This window comes from Leptonychotes weddellii, chromosome 1 (genome assembly GCF_054177405.1).
Source record: "Leptonychotes weddellii isolate Sample4059 chromosome 1, ASM5417740v2, whole genome shotgun sequence".
In the NCBI taxonomy this organism is placed as follows: domain Eukaryota; kingdom Metazoa; phylum Chordata; class Mammalia; order Carnivora; family Phocidae; genus Leptonychotes; species Leptonychotes weddellii.
In genome coordinates, this window is record NC_138369.1 from 54,601,899 (window position 1) to 54,628,528 (window position 26,630).

Here is a 26,630-nt window from a genome sequence, read left to right on the forward strand (position 1 = left end):
TTCAAAGATGATTTAATATAGTCTGTCACATGGTGAATATTATGGGATCAAAAAATATATTTTAAAGATTGATACACACAGACATATATACACAGAGTTAGATATTTATATATAATGTCAATCATATAGACAATAAATGCAATTGTTATAATAAATAATTCTATCTCGCTTTAGCTACTTGACCATATGTATACTCAAAAGCTATTTGTTTCTAAATATGATCAGTACATATTTACATAAATATATCTACTCTTTCCTCATATAAAGCATATATAGACTTAAGCTACCCAAGTGGTTTTATCTTAATAATTTTATATGTTTATAATATAAATTTTATAATCTCTATAAACATGCACACAAATATGTTTGTATATATACACAAAATATGATATTTTCTTTTCTTTTTTTTTATGTTCAGTTAGCCACTGTATAGTACATCATTAGTTTTTGATGTAGTGTTCAATGATTCATTAGTTAAATATAACACCTAGTGCTCATCACAACACGTGCCCTCCTCAATACCCATCACCCTGTTACCCCTCCCCCCACCCTTTCCCTGCTCTGAAACCCTCAGATTGTTTCCCAAGGTCCATAGTCTCTCATGATTCATCTCCCTCTATGGTTTCTCCCCCTTTGGATTTCTCTCCCTTCCCCTATGGTCCTCCATACTTATGTTCCACATATGAGTGAAACCATATGATAATTGTCTTTCTCTGATTGACTTACTTCACTTAACATAATCCCCTCCAGTTCTATCCATGTCAATGCAAATGGTGGGTATTCATCTTTTCTGATGGCTGAATAATATTCCATTGTATATATGTGCCACATCTTTTTTTTTCTTTTTGAGCTTTTAGATTTGAGTTTATTCTTCATTTAACTTTTAAAACACTACTATAGTTGAATATTAAAACAAAAACAATAGCAAGTAGTGAGTTATGATTATAGTCCTTCACTCATTCACTACTACATATAAAATGCCAGCAGTGGTATTCGCTGGCCCCATTAAGAGTTTTGACACTGAACACCACCCCTGGGATGATGTTCATCATCCTCATAGGCTTCCCTATTGTAATGGTGCCATCTTTCCTGATTTGGATCAAAGTCTACCAGTTCTACCTGGTCCATTTCATCAGTCTGTTCTACTTCCTTCCTCTCAGGTAGGAGTTTTTCCAGCAAAGAGAGTTTATCAGGAGAGAGAAATCCATTCTCAGGAAAGTTTACCTTAAATTCAGTGATTAGGCGACCCTTCTCATATGGTCTACGATAAATTGGCATGCCTTCATTTAGCACACACTTGATATCTCCATGCTTGACAATTTGACCTGGTTGAGAGGTGATGACGATGGTTTGGTTGTCAAGAGTAGATACTGGCTTTTGAAAGCCGCACAGTGCTTCAGCCAGCTGTATGGCCATACACATGAAAAGGTCTTCTCCTTGTGGAGTAAAAACAGCGTGGTCCTTCTGATCTAAAACAACGATAATATCTCCTGGTTCCAGTCCTGGTTCTTGGTCTCCTTCACCATGGAATGTTATCTTCTGGCCATCCTTCATGCCTTTGTAAATATGAACTTCTAGAATCTTCTTCTCTCAAACTATCTTCCTCCCATTGCAGCTTTTACATCTATCTTTGGGACTGATCCGTTCCCCATGGCCCTGGCACTCCATGCACACAGATTGAATTTGCTGAACCATTCCAGGTCCTATCTGATGAATTCTTATTTGCATTCCAGTACCTCGGCAATTGGGACAACATTCGACTGCTCCTTTCTTACCACCTCGGCCTTCACATTTATCTCAAATGACATTTTTCTGCAGAACTAGTTTTCTTGTTGCACCATTATATAAATCTTCTAAGGATACTGAGAGCTGATGCACACATTTTTACCTCTCCTTTCTCTCTGCATCCTTCCTTCTCCTCCAAAAAACATATCAAAGACGTCCATGAGGGAGCCAAAACCACCACCAGCTCCACCTTCTTTAATTGTCTGTTTTCCTCCTTTGTCATATAATTCCCTTTTCTTTGCATCAGAGAGTACTTGGTAGCTTGAGAAATCTGTTTAAACTTCTCTCCTTCATTTGGATTCTTATCAGGGTGGTACTTCAAGGCCAGTTTCCTGTAGGTCTTTTTCAATTCCTCTTGGTGGCATTGGGTTTGACCCCCAAAACATCATAGTAAGTGGTTTCTTTCACCATTTTCTACAGCTGGTGAGAGGGCCAAGGCCGGTGTGGGGGAGCCGGAAGGAGCGCATTGCTTGGCGCAGCTCCGGCAGCCGCCGCTCCTCCGTGTCTCACCCAGCGTTCTGGAAAGTCCCCTGTGCCACATCTTCTTTATCCATTCATCTGTTGAAGGGCATCTTGGCTCCATCCATAGTTTGGCTCTTGTGGACATTGTTGCTATGAACATTGGGGTGCATGTGCTCCTTTTCACTACATCTGTATCTTTGGGGTAAATACGGAGGAGTGCAATTGCTGGTGGAAGGGTAGGTCTATTTTTAACTTCTTGAGGAACCTCCATATTCTTTTCCAGAGTGGCTATAGCAGCTTGCATTCCCACCAACAGTGTAAGAGGGTTCCCCTTTCTCCACATCCTCACCAACATTTATTGTTTCCTGCCTTGCTAATTTTTGCTATTCTAACTGGTGTAAGGTGGTACCTCAATGTGGTTTTGATTTGAATTTCCCTGATGGCTAATGATGATGAACATTTTTTCATGTGTCTGTTAACCATTTGTGTCTTCTTTGGAGAAGTGTCTGTTCATGTCCTCTGCCCATTTTTTGACTGGGTTATTAGTTTTTTGAGTGTTGAGTTTGAGAAGTTCTTTATAGATCTTGGATATCAGCCCTTTATCTATAATGTCATTTGCAAATATCTTCTCCCATTCTGTGGGCTGCCAGACTATGGTATTTTCAAAGATAAAGAGTGATTAGGAGAGGAAAAAGGGAATAATTGCTTCTTACTACTTTAATACTATGAGAAATTGGATGTTGATGACTTGGGAATTTGGTGTTTTTGGTTGTTCTGTTGTTTTATTTTATTTTATTATTTTATTTTATTATTTTATTTCATTATTATTTTGTATTTCCTTTCTAGAATTAGGAATTGACAGAGTGGGAAAAAATGTTCTAGACTTTGAGGATGGGGGATGCTTACATGCATTGTAAAGTATTACATGTATTTACACATAGTGTGTGTGGTTTGGTACATTTTTAATCAAGTATTGTTTTGTTTTAGGCATGGGAGCCAAGTGCTTTATTAAAACAAGTCCAAAAAGGGATCATTTTGTGGTATTTGCTGACTGGTCTCCAAAAGTAAAAACAACAAAAGTATTTTACATCTACATAAGAGTTGAGAAGCAAATGAGAGGAATCAAAAGAAATGGGCAAGAATATTACTTGAGAATCAAAGAGGAAAAGCTACCTACACACATTTGGCCTTTGAAAATATACACTTCAAAGAAATACATCTGGATCTGTTTATGTTGAGTTTAAACAATTATACCTATAATCTCTGAATCTGACTCAGATCCTGCCTCAGAAAAGGCTCAGTGACACTGAAAATGCATGACAGACAGTTGACTTCAATTGACATCTCTGTGCCTTTTTTATGGGATGGATCTCTACTGTTGGGTTCAACTGTCTTGATATGAAATATAAATGAGTCTCTTGTTTATAGATAAAAACATCCAGTAATTTTCCCAAGGTTCTTCAAAGTTTTTGACAGTTACCATGATTGTCCATTCAAATAGAGAGGTTGCATTCACGCTTTAACATTGAGGTTTCAGGGACCCACGAATGATCTGGAGGGTAGTGTGTATCATAACCATATTCTTATGTGTGTAATAAGAGCTATAGAAATTGCACCAGCTTGTGATACAAAACAAATAGAACCTTGAAAGTAAAGTCATCTTTTTAACAGTGCTTCAGTTTAACATACCTCTTACCCTATTTTAGATCAAAAAGTGTTTGTGAGGAAGGATTTTGAAACCGAGTACTATAAACTGAGCACTATATATTTCTTTGTTCTTGGGTTCAGTTCTTAGTTCTTGGGACACTGTAATCAATTAGCCAAAGCTAATAATCCCTTCAGGTTGAGCAAAGTGTACCTCTCCTTGTTATGTATTACATTATTCATCCTATGTTGTATCTAGCAAAGTACCTGAGGCCTCTGCCACTCCTGGATTCCATCAATGCATTAAAATGGATAGTTGACTTCAATGGAGGTACCTCTTAACATCATCTCCAGTCTCCTGGAGGATAGGCACCATGCTTGATTTACAAAGATGCTGCTGTTCCTTTTGTTAGTGCATTCTTTGATACTTTTGTTATGGGAGGATCCTCTGAATCCTCTCGTGGGACATGTATGTAGGTCTCATATAATAAATCCTCTCCAAAATTGCTATTATTCTGAACCTTCATATTCCTTTTTCTGTCTCTCTCCCCCAACTCCTCCCCCTCCCTCCTCCAATTCCTCCCCCTCCCTTTCTGCCTCCCTTCCCCCATCACCAAAATGGTGGCATCTCATCTTTCTTTAATGTAGGAGACCATTTTTTAGTCAACTAAGCAAACTGTTAGAGCTAACATTTATTTTAAGTATTTCTGATATGTAATCCCATTTCTGTACATTCATCCCAATCCAACATTATATCTTCTTTGACATAGTATCTTAGAATATATTTTCAAACATATATCCCAAATTTCTACGAATATAAATTAACACAATTTTGTAATTCTTTTGATATTCAAGCTCTTTCTAGTACAGACTTTGTATATTTTCCCTTGGGTTTGCTAGAATCTGCCTCAGATTAGAATCTGAAGACAATGATGGGTGTCAGAGGTTCACTGTGAGGAGAATAGACATATCTTTACAAATTATTTGCTTCATACAAGGTTATCACAGGACAAGAGAAAGCTGTTTAATTCAGACATGGTGAGGGAGGCTCAAGGGGGATTTAGGGATTCAAATTTTCCCTTTCCAGATCTTCTCAATCAGTGCCACAATTTTCACATATAAGACTCATGAGCCTGTGAATTCAATAGGTACTTAAAATTTAAACATGCACTATAAAACTTGTGGTCAGATTTTTAGCTATGTGTGCACTGTGTGAACTACAAATATGGTATTATTTGGAGGATTCTGGAGAAGCTCTGTAGTTTTCTGACCACACTTTGAACTCATTCTTGTTATTGCCTTTTTATAAACTTATTGGTTAACCAGATACAAAAGACCATCACAAAAACCTTGTAGTCAAAATATAAGAATTGAGGATAAAAAGTAGTTGGTATTGCCGTTTTTTCTCAATGTGCACTTTATGTCAAGTGTACACAGGTGACAATTTAACTGTTATGTTATTGCATCTTGTGAATTACCCTAGTATCCCATTTTCTACTGATGACTGGGTCATGCTTGGATTTATTCTCAATCATTTCATTATCTAATCAGTATTCCATCTTTGAAAGTCTGCTTCCTGGTGCCAAGTAGTATATCAATCGGGGTCATGATCAATGCAGAAACAACTTCATGTATTTCAAACATAAGAAATTTAAAATGTGGAATTCATCAGATACCTTTTGGATATATTGCAAGAAGAAAGGACAAAAGCAAAAGCTGGAGAAAAACAAAATAGAAAAAACAAAAACAAAAGGAAGAAAGGAAATATCTAGACATCAAAACCTTCACATACTCTCATTTTCATTTTTGTTCATAACATTGACTTTTCCACATTTGCTGTAGTTATCAGAAGTTAACTGAAGCTCTGCTTTTTCTTTTTTTTTTAATAATCATCAACAACTTCCTCACCATAAGCCCTTTTCAGCAATGTTCGTGCTTACTTTAACAACATTCCCAAGTTAAAAATAAGTATCATTTTTAGTTCTCCATTGTACTTCCTGAATTTCAGTGGTTGTATCAAACTTTTCTCTCAACTTCCTTATTGACTGCAATAGCTTGTAATGCCAGATAGTTTTGGGGGGCACAGGGTTGTTTTGGATTAATGACTTTACAACTGTTTTTCACCTGTTTCTCCTTCTGGTGGCATATAGGAACTTCTCATCAGGGCTGCATGGTTTATATGTTAATTTTGAGTCAGCAGTTCTGAGACAGGTGAGCAACAGTTTTCTTAGGTGGGCGTACTACTGATTACTTCCTCCAGCTTGATTTTTAGTTGACAGAGGATTCATAACATGCCATTCTGTGTGCACCAATTTTATACTTACAAAGCAGGATTGTTTGAGAGTTTTCCTGTCCCCAGACTTAGACTGGAATAATGCATTCTCCACTTCAGTGTTTTGACCTTAAAGGTGAAAAACTAGACAATCGATGTGATTTGCTGTTATGTCTCTTATTTAATGCCCATGCATTGTTTCTGTTTTTGGTTTTGTTTTTTCCTCCGTATTTGGTTAGTTGCCATGAAGACTAGATCTTTAAAATCTACTTCCTCTGTTATAATTTGCAAAGACAAATCACTGAAATATTAGGCTATGAATAATAATGATGATAAAATACAAATAATAACTAATAGTGAATCATTACTATATTTGAGACTCATGCATTACCACATTAATTCTTATAACAATAATTTGACAAAATAATATGATGATCTTTATTTTACAGATGAGGAATCAAGGCTTAGAGAAATTAGGTATACTTTTCTTGTGCTAGGTTTCACACCTAATAAGCCAAGTTACTTCAAATAATGTCATCATCCACTTTTTTCCAGCATGAAGGTGCATGTGCACACATGCACACACATTTCAGCTGGGACTTAGCATAGAAAATAGTTACATCCAAGGCTTTGATGACTATATTAAGTTGGAAGTCTACAGATTCGCTACTAAAAGTATTTACTAGGTAAATATAATAGGGATATGAATATATTTCAGAAGGCAAAATAGAGAATAATATAAATGCACATATGTTTATAAGTTCTGTTTATTAAAATGACTCTTAGATAATACTGATTAGAGGCATCAAGGAATCCTGGTTTCCATAAAATTTGTCTCTAGTCAGTTGACATTACAATAGTTATTTGAAATGAATAAAAATATTTTTAAAATATTCCTCCTTCACTCAGTTATTGACTTATGTATGTATATATATTTATTTGGATGAATTTTTATATTTAAAGTGATAAATAAATACGTATGTTAATAATAGTACCTTCTCTGAGATAAATATCAATTATTGCCATAATCATTTGCCAAGCTGGATATTTATGATTGTATATAGCAGTTTTCTTACTATAAATATAAGGCAACTAGTCTTGTTGTAAATTAAACCATTCTAAATTCAGTTTTTCTTCTGGGGGAAAAGAAGTATATATCGTGTGTCTTCTGGGGGAAAATTCTCATTTCTAGATGACTAAATAACCTTTAATATTTTGGCATTTCCATCTAGCTAGTTATTATAACTTATGATCTAATTAGCATTTGGTATTTGATATCTCCAGTGACTAACAAGACCATCTAAATTAAAGCATTTCAAATCCTAATGTCTTGTTAGAGAATTCCATTAAAATAGAAGAGCAACAGTGGCTTCTTCCATACCTCACAGTTTACCTTCAGGTTTATTGGTTAATGTTTAATTCTCCAATGAAAACTTAATGATCTTGGAATGTCACATATTATGAAATCCCACGTTCCTCCTTGCTGGGTCTCATCTCTCAACTGAATTCTCTAAAGACTTCAAGACTCTGAAAATTTCAGTTTCAGTTGTTAGGAAATTTTTTAAAAACCTCAATATAATATCCAACAATGAATCCATTTTTGTATATTTTAAAACCACCATTATATAAAAGCAGTTGAAAAACTTCCCAATTATTGTAGTCTTTTCAAACTTTAATTCTTTCACAGTAATTGTACATAGCATTTTTTTCAGAGATTTCACGATGCATTCAGACACACACACATTATGAAATATTGTCTAAAGTTTAATTTGTTACATTTTTTAAAGAATTGTTACAATTTTTAAAAAAAAAATCTAGATTTTTAAAAGAATTGGTACAAAATCCAGTTGCTCTAGAGGATACCTAGAGAGACAAAGCAAAGTACTATAAATAATTTACTAGGTATCGGGCGCCTGGGTGGCTCAGTTGGTTAAGCGACTGCCTTCGGCTCAGGTCATGATCCTGGAGTCCCGGGATCGAGTCCCGCATCGGGCTCCCTGCTCAGCAGGAAGTCTGCTTCTCCCTCTCCCGCTCCCCCCTCTTGCTCTTTCTCTCTCTCACTCTCTCTCTCAAATAAATAAATAAAATCTTTAAAAAAAATAATTTACTAGGTATCTACATATTTAGTTACACCATACACCATATAACACATGCACACACACACACAAACGTGTGTGCACAATATGGCCCCAAAAGAGAGTAATTATCATAAGCAGATTTTTAAAATTATGAGATCTTTTAAAACTCAGTTTAGATCACAAAATTCCCCTGGAATCATCTACTTAGATCTATACCACAACTTCTGGCTGAAACATCCCCAAATTTCTTCAGTGCATACTCAGAAAAACCACAACAATTAAGTACATATAGAAAATGGTAAATAGAACAATAGGTGTTGGTTGTGAAAAAGAAAGGGAACAGGGAGCACACAGATTTAAAAACAAGTCCTTGCCTTCGGAGTGTAACATCTATTGGGAAAGGATACAGAGATAAAAAGGTTATCTATATAAATAAGCATTAAAAAATTCAGTGGAGCAAACTTTCCCTTCAAAAGAATTACAAATTAATGATTTAGCTCCACCTAATTCAGCAAGAGAATTGCCATTGTAGCAATAGAAATTTCTGAAGGCATACTTCAGGAGCAATGGCTCTGAAAGGTGTTTTTCTTTTCTGCAAAATTAAGGTGGTCATTCCACAAGGCGAACTAAGGTGTGCTTTAGGAATTCACAAGTGACCAAATCAGGATGCTTACACAATTAAGTAACCATCTTTTGCAGAAATATGTGTAGTAATAAATATGATCAGATATATCACATGCCATACAAATTCTTTGTGAAGATTCTTTTCTTTCACTGAGCAATTCTACCTAAGATTTTTTTTTCCCCCTGCAATGAGCACAATAGCTGTGGCTGAAGGAATTTTTAAAATTCATTTTGAACTAGCATTAGTCAGCACAAGACATCAGCACACACAGATCAGAGAATGTTATTGAACCATGGCACAAAGCAACAGAAGACAAATTCAGGCTGAAACACATGCTTTAGAAACTCCTGGCTAATGCTACAATATCCCAGGAAGAAGGAATTAATAATTCTAAAGCCATTCTTTGGTTATAGATCTTGCATTTACAACCGCACATTTGCTTATATTTAAATTAACCGTGAAAATATATTAGTATAAATGTATAATCTATTAAATGAGGGATATTTATTTAGTCATATCCTACTTTTACTCAGTTCTCAAGTAATCCTGTCTTAGTAAAATGAAAAGGTCAAATCACACCAAAAAATGTGGGCTTTGGAGTATAAAATATCTAGATTTAAAGTGCATCACTACCACTTACAAGCTGTGTGATTTGGGGTAGGTCTTTGTCTCTTTCTGACTCAGGTTCATCAACCATAGAGATAATGCTACTATCAGCAGTATATGATTTTGCACTGAGCAAACAGGATAATCCCTGTATGTTATACTTGCCAAGCGGCTGGTATGAGTAAGAACTTACTAAATGTTATCTATTACAGTTATCGTCAGGATTTGTCTTGTTATTCTCAAATTCCATGCAAATTGGCAAGGTATTTGAGGCATATGATCCTATAATTTTATGAGACAAGAGACTCATCTATCTTTAGTGAGAAAGGAACAAACAACTTTCCTTTCAGAATTTCTACCCAGTTATACCACCTGTCACAAACTCATAAAAACAATAAAAATATCCCCACGAAGACAAATATAAGGACTATGTGAAAAAAAAAAAAAGCAAATAAAGGGTTGGGAAAGCCAGGGGAAAAAGCAAATAAGGTGTTGGGGAAGAGGAAGAATGTCTTGAAGACATAGCATTTGAACAAGGCCTTTCAGAGAAGTAAAATTTAAATGTAAGGAGTTGGAGAACCAGGCAAGAAGCCACAAAGGTCTCACAACTGCAAGATGTCAGAGATATATCCCTCATCCTGGCACCTACAATGGCTAATGAAATATTAGTAACAGGTGTTACTGCTGGGAAGAGGCATTTAAAAGCCATGTGCAATTCTTTATTCTCTCTTTTGTCCCTTTATCATTTCCTCCATTCTAAATAGCGGAGCTCTGTCAGCCTGGTCCTGGAGAATGAATGGGCCCTACTCCTCTCCCAGGCAAGGAGCAAAGACACATAAGGGAATGAAGGGAGAAATACATCCTCATTGGTTAAGCCACTGAGAATCAGGAGTTGTCAGTAACCCCAACAAACCCAGAGCATCCAGACTGACACAATGAGAGAGTTCAAATTAATGGACTGAACTAGAGAGGGCATGGTTTTTTCCTGACAATCTTTTCCTCTCCCCCTCTACACTTGCTCCTTGACCTCATCTTTTAGGTCCAAAGATATGAGGGTAAGATTTCCAATTCTTTTACTATCATCAGAGGCCAAACAGTGAAGGCAGAACTTGTTTTCTGAACCAACGCCCAATGCACATCTAACAGAAATGGTTTTATTTTCATCAAAGCAAAACAGTTTTATCCCCCATTACATCATACTTACACGAATGTTAAGCAGAAATAGGTGCAGAACTAAGTTAATTTTTCAGAAGGTAATGGACTCTGAAATGTATTTAAATGTATTTCTTGTATATTACTGTATTCCAAATGGAAATTCAATCTTTCCATTAATTGTTTCTTTTGATGCTATTCAGGGTTAACTCAGCTAAGTGATCAAAAATAGTTTTCCTTCCATCTTCTGTGTGGAATTTACTGATTCAAATTCAAAATGACCAAATCTAAAATGAATATTGTAGGAAATCATGATTGAAACAATGGGCTGTTGTTTTGATATCCTCTTATTTTGCTGGGCCAAAAATGATATAAGCTACCCAAGAAAATGATGGTACACAGGTGTTGTTATTGCCTCTACAGCCCAGTGTGGCTTTTAAATCATGTTGCTATGGTAACATGATCATTTATAGACTATAATCCCATTAGGAGAAACTGGTGATAAAGTAAGCTCATTATAACAGAACTTACATTGCTTCACTTCCGGTTGTGTCTGTTTTATGGCAAATAACACTAGTCGAGCTATTAAATAAAAAACACATAAGAATGCACACTTAGTCATAAAATGTTTTGGACAGAGGAAATGGGGATTTTGAAAATTACTGCAGATTTTTTTTAATGTGAGCAAAATTTACCAACAAATACAAATTGTTCAGTTTTAAAAGACTATTAGAGTAATGAAATCCATAATACACAGACACAATAAATATATAATATTATAAAAATATACACATTTATAATAAAAAATAATATTATGTGTTTCGCTAGTTTAACATTTCAGTCCTTCCTCCTATGACATGCTCTTAGAATCACATCTGCAAATATACTAGTAGGTTATCTATACACAAGGAAACAGATCCAGACAGGATCCGTGACTAGCCCAAGAAGTCAGTGGATTGACTAGCCAAAATTTTAGAAAGGGCAACTTTACTTCTAATTTTTTCTTTCTCTTCATTTTATTTTATAATTATTTCATTGCTCAGAATTATTCCAAACGGCTCCTGTTTTTAATTTAGAAATACGGTTTCCACTAAGTGAAATCAGATTCCATCTCCCATCTTGGACTGAGCATGCACATATCTACAGAAGATGATATAAAAAATTAGACATCTGGTTAAGAGGCCGTGTGGAGATAGAATTTACTGAATTAAAGATTTGGGTTAATTTCAAATGCCAGGATGATGAAGTACTTTTCCCAATTTCTCCCACTTCATACAAATAAAAGCTCTGGACATTAGATATAAAACAAACACAAGATAATATTGTTTCAGAGGACACTGAAGGCAGGTCAGTCAGGGATTTGGGGATGAAGGAACACACGATGGTGAATTTCCTCAGTTTTCATTTTTCCCTGTGTCTGAGCCTGGAAGTAGAAGAAGCGAGCACCTTGGAAATACAAGTGCATATGCGCCATGCCAGCCCCAAAGTTGTCTGCTAGCTCCAGCCACAGAGCCAGAGAAGGGGCATCTGCTAAGGAAGAAAAAGTAGATAGTAATTGCTCTTTTCTAACCAAACAACTCAAGAAATACCGTGGACCAATGCCCACTCCTGCCAGCCAAGACTGAATAGGGAACCTAGACTCCCACCATCCCCATCACCAAGTAGACCAAGTAGGGAGTGAGAACTCTTAGCTCTCCTGGGTAATAATGAGGCCCCAGTACTGCAATATTGGTGGAGACCACTTGGGGAGTCTAGACTTTCACCACAGACTGGAAGTAATGAGCGAAAATGGGGAAAGGTCGGAGAAGGCCAAGTAGAGAGTCAAAACTTTCACCACCCGGGGCGCCTGGGTGGCTCAGATGTTAAGCCTTCGGTTCCAGTCATGATCCCAGGGTCTTGGGATCGAGCCCCGCACCAGGCTCCCAGCTCGGCGGGAAGCCTTCTTCTCCCTCTCCCACTGCCCCCTGCTTGTGTTCCCTCTCTCACTGTCAAACAAATAAATAAAATCTTAAAAAAAAAAAAAAGCCTTTCACCACCCCACAGTGTCAATGAGGCCACCTACTTGTGCTATTGGTAAGGCCATGTGAGAAGTAGAAAGGTATCCTTGTCTTTTCTAGCCAGAGTAACAAAAACCAAAACTTTCATCCTTGCCCAGTACCAACAAGGAACCCTCTCCCTGTCAATGGAGGGCATCATTAAAGATGAAGAGGGGAAACTGGACTTCCACCACAAGGGATAGTGCCAGGGTGATGGCCTTTTGCCTACCTGGGGAGAGGATGGAGATCAATTCCAATGACAGCAGGTTTCTCATCAGAAACAAAGGAAGTTATAAGGAGGTGACCGGACATTTTTCAAGCGCTGAAAAAAGCAAGACTTTTTTTTTCTTTTTTAGAGGGGGGAGGGGGAGAGGGCAAGGGGGAGAGAGACTCAAGGAGGCTCCATGCCCAGCGCTGAGCCCAATGTGGGGGCTCAGTCTCACAACCCTCAACTCATGACCTGAGCCGAAATTAAGAGTCAGAGGCTTAACTGACTGAGCCACCCAGGTGCCCCAAGACAGAATTCTATGTTGAGTGAAATGTCCACTTAAATGTGGAATCTAAAAAAACAAATGAATAAACAAAAAGTAGAATCAGGCCTATAAATACAGAGAACAAATGTGGTTGCCAGAGGGGAGGGTTTGGGGGATGGGCAAAATGGGTGACAGGGAGTGGGAGGTATGGGCTTCCAGTTATGGAATAAGTAACTCATGGGATTAAAATGTACAGAGTAGAGAATGATACTGTCATAGCAATGTATGGTGATGGGTGTTAGTTACACTTGTGGTGAGCGCAATATTACAGATAGACTTGTCCGATCACTACGTTGTACAGCTGAAACTAATGTAACATTGCGTGGCAACTATACTCAATAAAAAAATTAAAATGAAAAAAGAAAGGAAAGGGAAATCAAGGCTTTCTCAGATGAAGAAAAGATTACATGTTACATACTGTATGATTTCATTTATAGAACATTTTTGAAATGAGAAAACTGCAGAACTAGAGAGCAGATTAGCAATGGTTGAAGGGGGGAGTGGGAGGGAAGTGGTGTATTTAAACAAAGTCAATGGGAGGGAACCTTGGTGCTGATGGGACTATTCTGGATTTCAAATATCCTGCTTATGATGGTTGTGATATTATACTATAGATTTACAAGATGATGCCATTGTGAAAACAGGGTAAATGGTGCATGGGAGTTCTCAACATTATTTCTTACAAATTGCATGTAACTCTACAGGTATCTCAAAAAGAAAAAAAAAGGTTTAATTAAAGAAAAAAAAACTTATAGAGTCTTAATCTCTTCTTTTATCCTGGGACTGGGAGGTATTACTACTTCTGTGACTGGCAAGGTATATGTACATTCTATCTGGCATTAAAGACTCACTTTGAAAGCAGAACATTTCAGCCTTATTCTCAAAAGTATCCTTGTACTTTAGTAGAGTACTCCTGACAGGCATATAAGTATTTGTTGAATGACTGAATTAGCAAATGGATTAATGACAAAATTACTCTCTATATCACCTTTGAATAGGATCTGTTATTACATAGACAAATCCTTCGAGCTAGACAGAGCCAGCTTATTCCATCTTCCAATGGACAGCCCTCTAGGATTTAACAAGTGTCATTACTCCTTCCTCCTCTCCAGAGTTTCCTTAACTCTTGCTTCTTTAGCCATTCCTACATGCAAGAGATTTTTTTATACCACTAGAGAATTCGGTAATCTTCCTCTGAAGGTGCTCTGATTTGTCAAAATCCTATATAATGCAAGACTCTATAACTAAACATGGTAAGTGAGATGTAGTCTTACAATATGGGTAGGATTAGACCATAGTTTTCTTTTCATATTTTTAAACTATATATTTATTAATATTTGAATTTCCAATAGCACAAAGAAGCACTCCTTAAAGACTAAATTGACTCATGATTTAAGAATTGAGAAGCCTCTTTGATATCAAAAAAATGAAAATGGTACAATTACTTACAATATTTAAGCAGCAAAAACTCCATGCCTAAATGTAAACACTCAATGGTTTCTTGTTTATCCTTTCAGAAACTAAGCGTTTATACATTGGTAAATGTGTGTATCCTACACCTATATACAACATATATATATATATATATAATATTCATCTATACTTATGTTTATATTATAGACTTATATAACATATAAATATAAATATTATAAATTTTCTCAAGAGCCCTATGAAAAGGGTATAATTAAGATTTATTCTTCCTGCAGATGAATGAAGTAAGAGCAAGAGAGATTAAATAGCTTGTTCACAGTGGCCTATGTCACAAATAGGCTTATGAGAATAGTCACGATATTAATCCCTTCTAATAAGTTGAGAGAATGATACAGAAGATGAAATGATAGAGAAACATGTTCCAAAATGAATAATGCGAAGGCAAGCTTGTAAGTAGGTAGTTCCTATTTTTGTAATATGTAAAATTATTGAAGGACATTTACAACTATTTAATGTGAGACGGGCTCAGGAATTATAACTATTTTTACTTTTTTTTCCATGTTCATTTGTATAAAAAATTTTACCATATATAGGTACTAGTTTTCAGTAAAAGAAGCCTGATTTGGGGCACCTGGGTGGCTCAGTTGGTTAAGCGACTGCCTTCAGCTCAGTTCATGATCCTGGAGTCCTGGGATCAAGCCCCGCATTGGGCTCCCTGCTTAGCAGGGAGTCTGTTTCTCTCTCTGACCCTTCCCCCTCTCATGCTCTCTCTCTCTCATGCTCTATTTCATTCTCTCTCTCCCTCTCTCAAATAAATAAAAATCTTAAAAAAAGAGGCCCGATTATATAAAAATTAGAATAATCATAGATTTACACAAAATTGTATATATGAATTAAAGAGTTATCATCAAATGTAATAGTGAAAGCTCAAAAATATTTTAAGTGCATAACAAAATGAGAATTATAAAATACATCCTGAAAGTTTCATATGAATGCCTATTAAGTAACAATTCAAAGGAAATGTAAAGAAAATATTACTGACTGATAAAATACTTAAAAATAAAGTACTTTAAACTGTCAAAAATAATTTCTACTACTTTCCTTGGCAAGTTTTTGTTGTATATAACTTTAATATAAATATATAATAGAATATAAATACATAATATTATATAACTGTATGTGTTATAATGTATACATATGTATTAAGGATGGATTCATAGATTTGAGCAGCTAATAGTATAGATTATTTTGTTTTCTTTTATATAATATTCTATTTTCTGTTGTTTTGTTTCATGAGTGTGTATTACTTGTATATTCAAAAAACCAACCATAACCATAAGCTAGTATCTCCAGTAATCAAATATATTCATAAAAATGTTATTTTAATAGAAATAAAATTATATTCTCTATAGCCTATTTTTTCTGTGCATATTATTGTTGTTTCACTTTTATTTGCAAAATGTCTGATAATATGCTATTTTCCGTGCATATTTTTGTTGTTTCACTTTTATTTGCAAAGTGTCTGATAATACACTATTTTCATAGTAATTCATACTGTATTATACTATACTGTTTTCACGCTAATGCATACTATTTTGTAGTATACTTTTTCATACTATCACAGTTTCATACTATTTTCATACATATTTCAGAACTGGAGAAGTAATATCCTTCTTTAACTTAAAAAACTGCTGTATTTGAACTTCTAATCATCCACTTCAGTCTCATATGTAGGGAAGCATTTTTTAACTCTAAATTTTTCTTGGGAATTCTTTCATTTTTTATTTTGATTTTAACATCTCCATAGTGGACATACCATCTACCCTGCTGTTAGGAGACTTTGCTGCTGTTTTCTAATGCTCTCTTCTTCTTAACACTGAAATTCTTGAAGATCAGGGGTGCTCATTAAGACTGAAACAGAAAATGAATGTGCTCTGCTTGCTGAACAAACATGGCATCTCTTTGCAAGGATTTTTTTTTTAATAGAAAAGACATACATACATTTACCTCCTTCAGCTAAGTGAAAAAAAGACCCCCAATTAATATAAAAAAAAATCCTGGAAGTAAGTACTTCACTAAGCTGTTCACATTCCAAATGAAGATCATCTGTTAGCAGATATTAATTTCCCACTATTCCCTGGCACTAGAGTAGATTATTTGATTAATTACCACCCTACCTGAAAGACAAATGCTTTGCCCTCATCCAAGCCTCTCAAGCCCACTCTGTTAATTTCCATTTTTAAGATCAAACCTGTTTACTAAATTCATCCTTATGAATACCCTTATGAACATTTCCTGCCCTCCACACACTAGAAAGTCAATGCTAGATGATCACGCCAATAGAAAATAAAATTATTGTCTACAAGTACATATAAAGGAGTTTATACAACCTAGATATGGTCAATATCTAAAAAGGGCAATATTGGAATGGAGCAAGTTTCTCTACACCTGCTATTAAAGGCAAGTATACTATTGGAAGGATATTATTGGAAACTCCAGTGACCTGGAGGATATCTTCCCTTCTTGTATTTTTATGTGTGAGAATAGAGAATGTTCTGTTTTATAATCTTGAATATCTCATGAGACATTTTATCGTTGCATTAAAAAGTCATCTTATTTTGGTGTGAGATATGATTCAATGTTCTACAAAATGGGTTCCATACTAGCCTAGCATGCTGCTCTAAGGAAGAAGTGTCCCATGGTGACATAATTTAGGAAGACCTTTATTCTATTCATAACCTCACACACACATACACACACTTGAAAATTCATAACACATATTAAGATATGTTTGTGACTTTAAGAGGTTTGGTAGTAAAAAAACCTATTTAACTTATTTTACCTCATGTTCCCTAAATTCATTCAAACACAGACCCTATTTGGAGTATTATATTTTTATATCCTGAAGAAGAAATATTCCTTGGCACACCATTTTGAGAATGTTATATTAAAAATTTCATAATCATGGGGTACCTGGGTAATTCAGTCAGTTGAGCCTCCAACTCTTGGTTTTGGCTCAAGTCAGGATCTCATGGGTTATGAGATTGAGCCTCATGTCAGGCTCTGTGCTCAGCATGGAGTCTGCTTGGGATTCTTTCCCTCTTCCTCTTCCTCTTCCTCCCCCTCTTCCCCTCCCCATGGCTGCACTCCTGTGCTCTCTCTCTCTCTAAAATAAATAGGTAAATATTAAAAAAAATTAAATAAATAAAAATGTCACAATCAGGAGTATACAAGTATCATATGAAATCTTGGTCCACAGCATAGACCTTGACACCACTTTGTATATAACAGTTTCTTCCAAATTCTCACATTAAAAATTTGCGCTGTAAAAAAAAAATTGCTTTGTAATATTTTTTTTCACCATTTACTTGACAATCTACCCATTTCAGGGGATATTACTAAAGTGTATCCTTTCCTCCCACACCTTCAATTTCTAAAGCACATTACCAAGAAAAGAGCATGTGATAAGGTAGAAAGTATATCAAACATAGATTCAGATGTTAGGTTGAAGTTCTGGTTGTGCCTTGAGATGTTGAGAAAATCTGTGTTCTTCGGCTCCTTCATCTGCAAAGTGAAGATAAGAACAATTGCCTTATAAGATTTGCTAAGATTAGAAGGAAAAACATCAAGACATTACTACATTATGGGCAATTAATGCAAAACTGAGTTCTATTATAATTGCATTTCTACAAAAACATGATTGGGCATGAAGCCTCAGTAACTAAAGGAAGAGAAGCTTCAAAGTTCATGTTCTGTACTAACCACATTTAATTGGATGCAGGTATAAGATGAAGATATATGCCAGTGACCACTTTAGGGGTACCATGGGAGCTAGAAAGGGACTGAGAGTACTATAGAACCAAATATCTGTGAGTATGTTATTACATCTTCTACATGGCAGCATTTCAATCCACATCAACAACTACTGTCTTACCACTAATGGTAAGGAGATGAATCCTACTGCTCAACCCTATCCTGAGTAGAGAAATATCTCCTTGGCTATGTATAAAAATTAAAAAAAAAAAAAAGAAGAAGAAGGGGGTTGTGCCTGGTTATCTCAGAGATTGAGCATCTGACTCTTGGTTTTGACTCAGGTCATGATCTCAGGGTGGTGAAATAGAGCCCCACATTGGGCTCCACATTCAACGGGGATTGAATTGCTTGAGATTCTCTCTCTCTCCCTCTCCCTCGGCCCCTCCCCCATGTGCTCTCTCTCTCCCCAAAATAAATAAATAATTCTTAAAAAAGAAAAGAAAAGAAAGAAAGAAAGAAAGAAAGAAAGAAAGAAAGAAAGAAAGAAAGAAAGAAAGAAAGAAAAACAGAGAAGGGAGAGTAAGAGGATATTAGATCCCAGAAACAGTGGACTCCAGATGCTGAGAACAGTGAAAATGAATCTCAGGTTCTGTGCTCATTTCTCCCTCAACAAATAATACAGTTAACAGAATTTGATGATCTTAGTGAAGTATACATATAATTCATCTCTCAACAAGAACAAATGCAATTAGAAACTCTATGTAAAAATGCTAGACAAGAGTGCAATGGCTCAACTATGGAGAAAACTAAAAGGTGGCATGATCTTGAGCAAGTGACAGAGAAGAGAAAGAAGACATGTGACCTCAACACTCGGAAAAATTTTCCTAGAACACAATGTTGCTGTGAAAGGATCACTGATTTCCTATGAGCCTAGCAGATTGCCGTGAATGATATTCATATATTTCTAACAACATAAAGATCACTTATTGACTTTCAACTTTTAAGGTTGAAATAGAGGCAAGCACTGAAAGTTAAAGTAGAATTATAGTGTGGAAAATAAATACTGTAAACTGTGAAGTTGTAGACATAATGGTATAGCTCAAAGAGTTTAGGCATTAGAAGGAAGTAGAGAAATGAATGAGTGTAGTGATTCTCCATTACTTATTTTTTGTAAGCAGGGAATTGATTACACTGTCTAAAAGGTTAATAGACTTAAAAATAAATGTGACTAAGTATGAAAGGAAAATTATAATGAAACCTGGGAAGTGGTTGGGGGAGAAAAGCAAGACCAGGGGAAGTGATCAAAATTCCTCATCTTAGAGCAGGGAGTAAATAAGTAGATTTAAATGTGAGAATATTAATAAATGGAGTGAATAAGCATATTAGCAAATTGCCAGAAGAATGAAAACAGAAATTCTAAAAATTAATTACCTCCGAAGGTGGGTTAAGGATAGAGGATTTTTCATTTCCTACTCATCTCTACTGGCTGAACATTTTATACAGGCTTAACTTTTTTAAAAAAAATTGTTTATCCATTTGCAGATTTGGATCACTTGAGGTGAATGTATTTTTATTTCCTTCTTCTCTCCCCTTACTGAAATATTTTCCTAATTACCCAACAGTCTCAACAGACTGTTTTTATTTTGTTTTGTCTTGTTCTGTTTCACTTTAACCATCCTGCATAGGTTTATCGACCTTTACCTAGCATTGAACTGTATCAAGTGATGCTCCTTGCCCCTGCTGAGGGAGCTGCTGTTTTCCAGTTTTGCACAGAAAACATTCTAGGGCATGTGGCATTGGAAAGTATCAGCAAACCTAGCAGAATCCCTCTGATTTCTGCTGGGATTCAGGAAGATACTCTAGGGCAAAGGGACACTTTTGTGTTCTTGATCAGAAATAAGAGAACAAAGGCTAACAATCACTGGATAATAGAAAACAAAAATCTCCACCAGAGTAAATCAGAACATAACAGCAACAATTTACAAACTAACAACAATAACTATAATTATAGCTATCATGTATTCAACCCTTGCACTTTGTCAGGTAAAGGAGATTTTTTCATGTGATGCATCACACACACACACACACACACACACGCACACACACTCACCTTTAATAAATTCCAGGTCTGCCTGTTTCTGTTAGAAGCATTCAATAGGATTGAAAAGAAATGGGGCATCTGGTCTATGATAAAGAGAAATACCATCATCACCCACTCAAATGCTTGGCAAAAACCTGGGACCCTGACTTATTTCACTCTGTTCTTCACACTCTACATCTCATCAGAGAGTCCTCCGAATTTCACCTCCAACAATAGAGCTGAAACACTGCTCCTTCTCACACCAACACTACAGTATCTTAGAGAAGCTGCCATTGTTTCCCTCTCTGGCTGCAATGACACCGCCTTGTTCCCCTGCTTTCATGTCTGCCTCCCTTCCCACCCATTCTTCTAGAACATCCAGAATAAATTTTTAATTGTGAAAATCAGATCAAATCACTCCTCTGCTTAAAATGGCTCAAGGCATTCTTTCCACACTTGGACTAAATAAAATCTTACACTTTACCATCATTTGCAAAGCTATATGTGCTCCAATACATTTTTGCCATCCTCCCCCTTGCTCACTAAGACCCATCCACTCTGACTTTTGCATATTACCTCAAAAAGGGCTAGATATCTTTCCTAGGGGTTTTTGTAGTTGTGAATTTCCATGTCGAAGGGAAGCACCAGACAAAGGCAACCACACTGTGGAAATCCAATGTCACAAAGAAGCCTGGTTGACTTTTACTTAACTCTGAAAATCTAATTTTGAACCTGAAACAGGTACTGAATTCTTACCCCGAGTCTGCTTTCCAGTAAGTACTGTTCAGTGGAGGATATAGAATCTTGCAGGGCTAAAACCATTTTGTTGCAATTGTAGGCTTAAATTCTTTCTTATCCCTGCATTTATCATGTTCCTGCTATGACAATATATCCATCCCAGAGAGACTCTAGAGAACTTCTGGAAGGGTGTTGTTTTTTTTCTGGGTATTTTTCGATTGCAGGGGTGCAATCGAAGAGTGCCTTTCAATTCACTTTTTAAAATTAGCCAAGTGTTCCAGTAATTTAGATCATGGGCTACAAAGGAAATGAAGAGGAAGTTATAACCAGAGGGGTCTTCCCAGAAAAATTCTTCCAAAAGATGAATTCTAAGCCATACCTGCCTGGTTCTTAATCATTTTATAATACTAAGTAAGGATAGTTACAGTGTCCTTAATGAACCTTTGGACTATTTTTTGAGTCTGGTTACTCCTAAAGTATACCTGAATTTACTTTTACCAAAAGAGTTTTTTAAAAGTATTCTCCTGGTACTCAGTTTCTCTGACATCCCATCTTCAACCATGAATATTAAGATGATGTTGACAAATGTGATTGTTTTATCACAGCAGTCTGTAGTTCCCTGCCCTCAAATGAATCATGTGATTCACTGCATGCTTAATCTCCTTACCACTTTCAGATCATTTATCAGATTTACTTTTTATATTATTTAAATGTTAATCACCACCCCACACTTCAAGCCCTCCTAATCTTGCTCCATTTTTGTTTTTGTGTTCCATAGTAATTACTGTTCTGTTTACTGTTTGTCATCCTATTCTAGAACCTAAGCTCCATGAGGCCATGGATCTGGATGCATTGTACTCTGATGTGTCCCAAGTGACTAAACCACTATCTGACACCTGGAAGATCTTCAGTAGTTACTTGTTAGGAATAATAATAATAATTAGTAAGACAAAATTCCAGACTATGAGAAGTTTCTTAAACAGCAAATTATTTTAGAATTCTTGTTGTTGTTGTTGTTGGTGGTGGTGGTGGAATCCATTTTATTTATTTATTTATTTATTTATTTATTTATTTATTTATTTATTTATTTATTCATTCTTATTTTCTCTACTCCCCAACCCCTGGCACCTGACGAATATATTTCCCTAAATACAAACAGAAGATTAATTTGTACAAGATTTAGACACTCTTGATTTTAAAAATTGGTATTTAAGCTCTAACTTCAATTATTCTCACACAGAATTTCAATTTTTTTTTAAAGATTTTATTTATTTATTTGACAGAGAGAGACACAGTGAGGGAGGGAACACAAGCAGGGGGAGTGGGAGAGGGAGAAGCAGGCTTCCCGCTGAGCAGGGAGCCCGATGTGGGGCTCGATCCCAGGACCCTGGGATCATGACCTGAGCCGAAGGCAGGCGCTTAACGACTGAGACACCCAGGCGCCCCCAGAATTTCAATTTATAACATATTTGTCATGGAGCATCTGGTCACTGTCTCCTGCTGACCTATCTCCCAGATACTCTCCTAATTGATTTATGATGTTCCCCTGAAGACCTTTTCCTGATGAGGGTTTGTAGTAGATTACACTAACACCTTGGGCCTCCATGACCTGTTTCTCAGCTTTTTTTTTACAGGGAACACCCAGGCCTTCAGATTTTAAGTCTCCTTTCCTGAATGTCATCTTCACCAGATAAAGGTCATGATCAGTCTAGCATCTAACTTTGTATGAAGCTCTTCCTTTCCTTAAATGTTCTATAAGTTCTGTCATTTCCTCTACCTCTCTGTGCTTGAATTGTGGTCCTTGTTACAATGTTCCATCGAAAAACCATAGAATTAGGAAGAGGGGGCTTGGCTCTTTGCATTTTAATATGTTCCCCAAGGAATAAGTACACTAATATTTCAGAATCAACCACTATATTGATATATCCAAAAGAACCTAGAGTCCAGTAAATATGAAATCAAATGACTTATAAATCTTACAAATTAAAAATAAGTGAATTTTTTTCCAACTCAATATAGTTTTAAAATGCATGTGTCATAATTTGATTAATCCAATTTCTATGTAAGAAAGGAAACTTCATTGAGGAAAATAAATCAGAAGTAGTGAAGGTCAAATGAAGTACCTCCAAACCCTGGGAATTAAAAATAAATAAATAAATAAAAATAGAAATAAAGGTGTTTTTAACTTATTTTTTATAAGAATTTAATGATTTTAAATGGTTATTTTAATTTTTACTAGTGATTTTTAAAAAAGATTTTATTTATTATTTTTTGACAGAGAGAGAGAGAGAGAGACAGCGAGAGAGGGCACACAAGCAGGGGGAGTGGGAGAGGAATAAGCAGGCTTCCCGCGGAGCAGAGAGCCCAATGCAGGGCTTGATCCCAGGACTCTGGGATCATGACCTGGGCTGAAGGCAGACAGTTAATGACTGAGCCACCCAGGTGCCCCTTACTAGTGATTTTGAGCTTCCCTATGATTATTGGTATGTTATTGTGTTTTAATTTTTTTTAGAATAGTTTTTTTTCATTTTTCTGTCTTTATTTTCTACTTTCAAAATTACATTTGAAGAGATTTTTTTACATATTCAGAATACTGTTTGTTTTTCATTGTTTGTACTATTTACCTGGGTTTTATTTGTCACTTGAATTTATTTAGGTTGTTTGTGAATACTCAACATTTTAAACATTATAGAGTCTTGTTTACCAATACATTGCTTAATGTCATCACTTTTAATAGCTTGTTAGCAAAACGTTAGTGAAGAACTTGACAGGTAGCTCTGAATTTCTCTCTCCCAAGTACCATCATTGCCCTGTGTTACCAATGTTCATGTGGAAAATTCCTTTTATTGTTATCTGTAGCCATCTCAATAAGCATATATATTTTTAAAATTATTTTTTAATTCCAGTATAACTAAATACAGTGCTATATTACTTTCAGGTCTACAATATAGTGATTCAACAATTCTGTACATTACTCAGTATACAGAAATCCATTTCATTTCTAATAAAGTAATAAAGTGGCAGAAAGAGAAATTAAGAAAATAATCCCATTTATAATTGCACCAATTATAATGAAATAGCCAGGAATAAACTTATCCAAGGAGGTGAAAGGCCTGTATTCCAAAACTATAAAATTTTGATGAAAGAAATTGAAGATGATATAAACCAATAGAAAGATATCCCTTGCTCATGGATTGGGAGAATAAATATTGTTTAAATATCCATACTACTTAAAGCAATCTACAGATTTAATGCAATTCCTATCAAAATACCAACAGCATTTTTCACAAAACTAGAACAAATAATACTAAAATTTGTGTAGTACCACAAGAGACCCCAAATAGCCAAAACAACCCTCAAAAAGAATTAAAAAACTAGAGGAATCACAACTCCAGACTTCAAGTTATACTACAAAGCTCGGTAAACAAAATTGTATGGTACTGACACAAAAAATAGACACTAGATCAACAGAACAGAATAGAAAATCCACAAATAAACCTGTAATTGTACGGTCAATTAATCTATCACAAAGAAGGCAAAAATATGCAATGGGAAAAAGACAGTCTCCTCAACAAATGGTGTTGGGAAAACTGGACAGCTACATGCAAAAAAAAAAAAAAAAAAGAAAGAAAAAAGAAACTGGACCACTATTTATACCATACACAAAAATAAATTCAAAATGGATTAAAGACCTAAATGCGAGACCTGAAACCATGAAATTCCCAGAAGAAAACATAGGCAATAATCTCTTTGACATCAGCCATAGAAACATTTTTCTAAATATGTCTCCTTTGCCAAGGGAAACAAAAGCAAAAATAAACTAGTGGGACTATATCAAAATAAAAAGCTTTTGCACAGGAAAGGAAACCATTAACAAAACAAAAAGACAACTCACCTAATGGGAGAAGATATTTGCAAATGACATATCTGATAAAGGGTTAATAATCAAAATATATAAAGAATTTATACAACTTAACACCGAAAAAAACCCACAAATAATCTAATTAAAATAAGCAGAAAACATGAACAGACATTTTTCCAAAGAAGACATACAGATGGCTAACAGACACACTGAAAGATCATTAATCATCAGGGAAATACAAATGAAAATCAAAGCCAATAAACAGATCTTTATCCTTATTCTTACTTATAAGGTGATTCTTTCAGTTATCCTGATAAAAGCTTCCTTTTCATAACCTCTGAATTTCATTTTCTCACACACTTCCATATAGAAGATGGATCTCCAGTATGTAGGGATATATGGATCACAGCCCTCCTGTTTTTGTTTTGTTTTTTGAGCCCACCTGTATTAGTTTGCTAGGGCTGTTATAACAAAGTAGTTTAAGCAATAGAAGTCTATCTTCTCATAGTTCTGGAGACTAGAATTCTGAGATCAAGGTGTCAGCAGGGTTGATTTTTTTTTCTGAGGAATTTGATGACTGTCTTCCTGTGTCTTCACATGGTTTTTGCTCTGTATATGTCTGTGACCAAATTCCTTCTTCTCATAAGGATGCCAGTCATGTTGCATTAGGGCTAACCCTAATGACATCATTTTAACCTAATTTAACCATGTCTCCACATACAGTCACATTCGGAGGTACTGGGGGTTAAGATTTCAACATATGAATTTGATGGTGTGGGGGGACAAAATCTGCCCATAACACTACCACACCTTTTGCTAACAATTATGCAGTGATTCATTTGTCACTTCACTCTTTTCCCCCCAATTTCTGTACATTTTTCTCCACTGCCTTACTATCATAATGACCTGGAAAAATTCTAACTCTGTATGAATTCAGCTTTCTGCTTCTGACTGGACTGCTTCCAGGTAGCTCAGTGATTTGGAGCAAATTTTGACAAGAACATAAATTGGTACCATGATGAATTATCAGATTAGAATTCTTGCAGCCTTCTCCTGTAATACTTACAAACTTGCTATGTTCTACACCTATTCTCTTTTCATATTTTTATCATAGAAGAACTACATCTTTATGTCTAAAGCTAATAGTTTTGAGTTCTTGATCCTAAACTCTCATGTCTTTCCAATGACCTCATTCTTATTTATGAATTTTGATCCAACATTTCTCCATCTAGTATCCCTTTTCATCAGGGATTTCGTATGTAAACATGTTTAAGTTCCTTTTATATTAGAAATACGTGTGAATATTTAGCAAACATGTATTTAGCACTACGTGCCAGACACTATTTCTGGCATGACAATGTACCAGTGTGTAAGACACAGTCTCCACTACCAAATAATTTATAATCCAGTAGGAGGACACAGCTAATTTTTTTTGAAGTTACATATACCAAAATGTATAACAAAGCATTGACTAATGCTAGAGAGGAAAAGAAATGTGGATAAGGAAAGAGATGATGAAGTTTCACTATTAGAAAGGATAGTTAGAAATGTTCTCCAAGGATTTGGCTTTTTT

General features: G+C 35.6%; 1 pseudogene; it reads right to left on the bottom strand.

Annotated features, from left to right (window-relative positions):
* Nucleotides 1-852: 852 nt before the first annotated feature.
* On the bottom strand, nucleotides 853-2,459 carry LOC102748627 (dnaJ homolog subfamily A member 1 pseudogene; annotated as a pseudogene).
* Nucleotides 2,460-26,630: the final 24,171 nt, after the last annotated feature.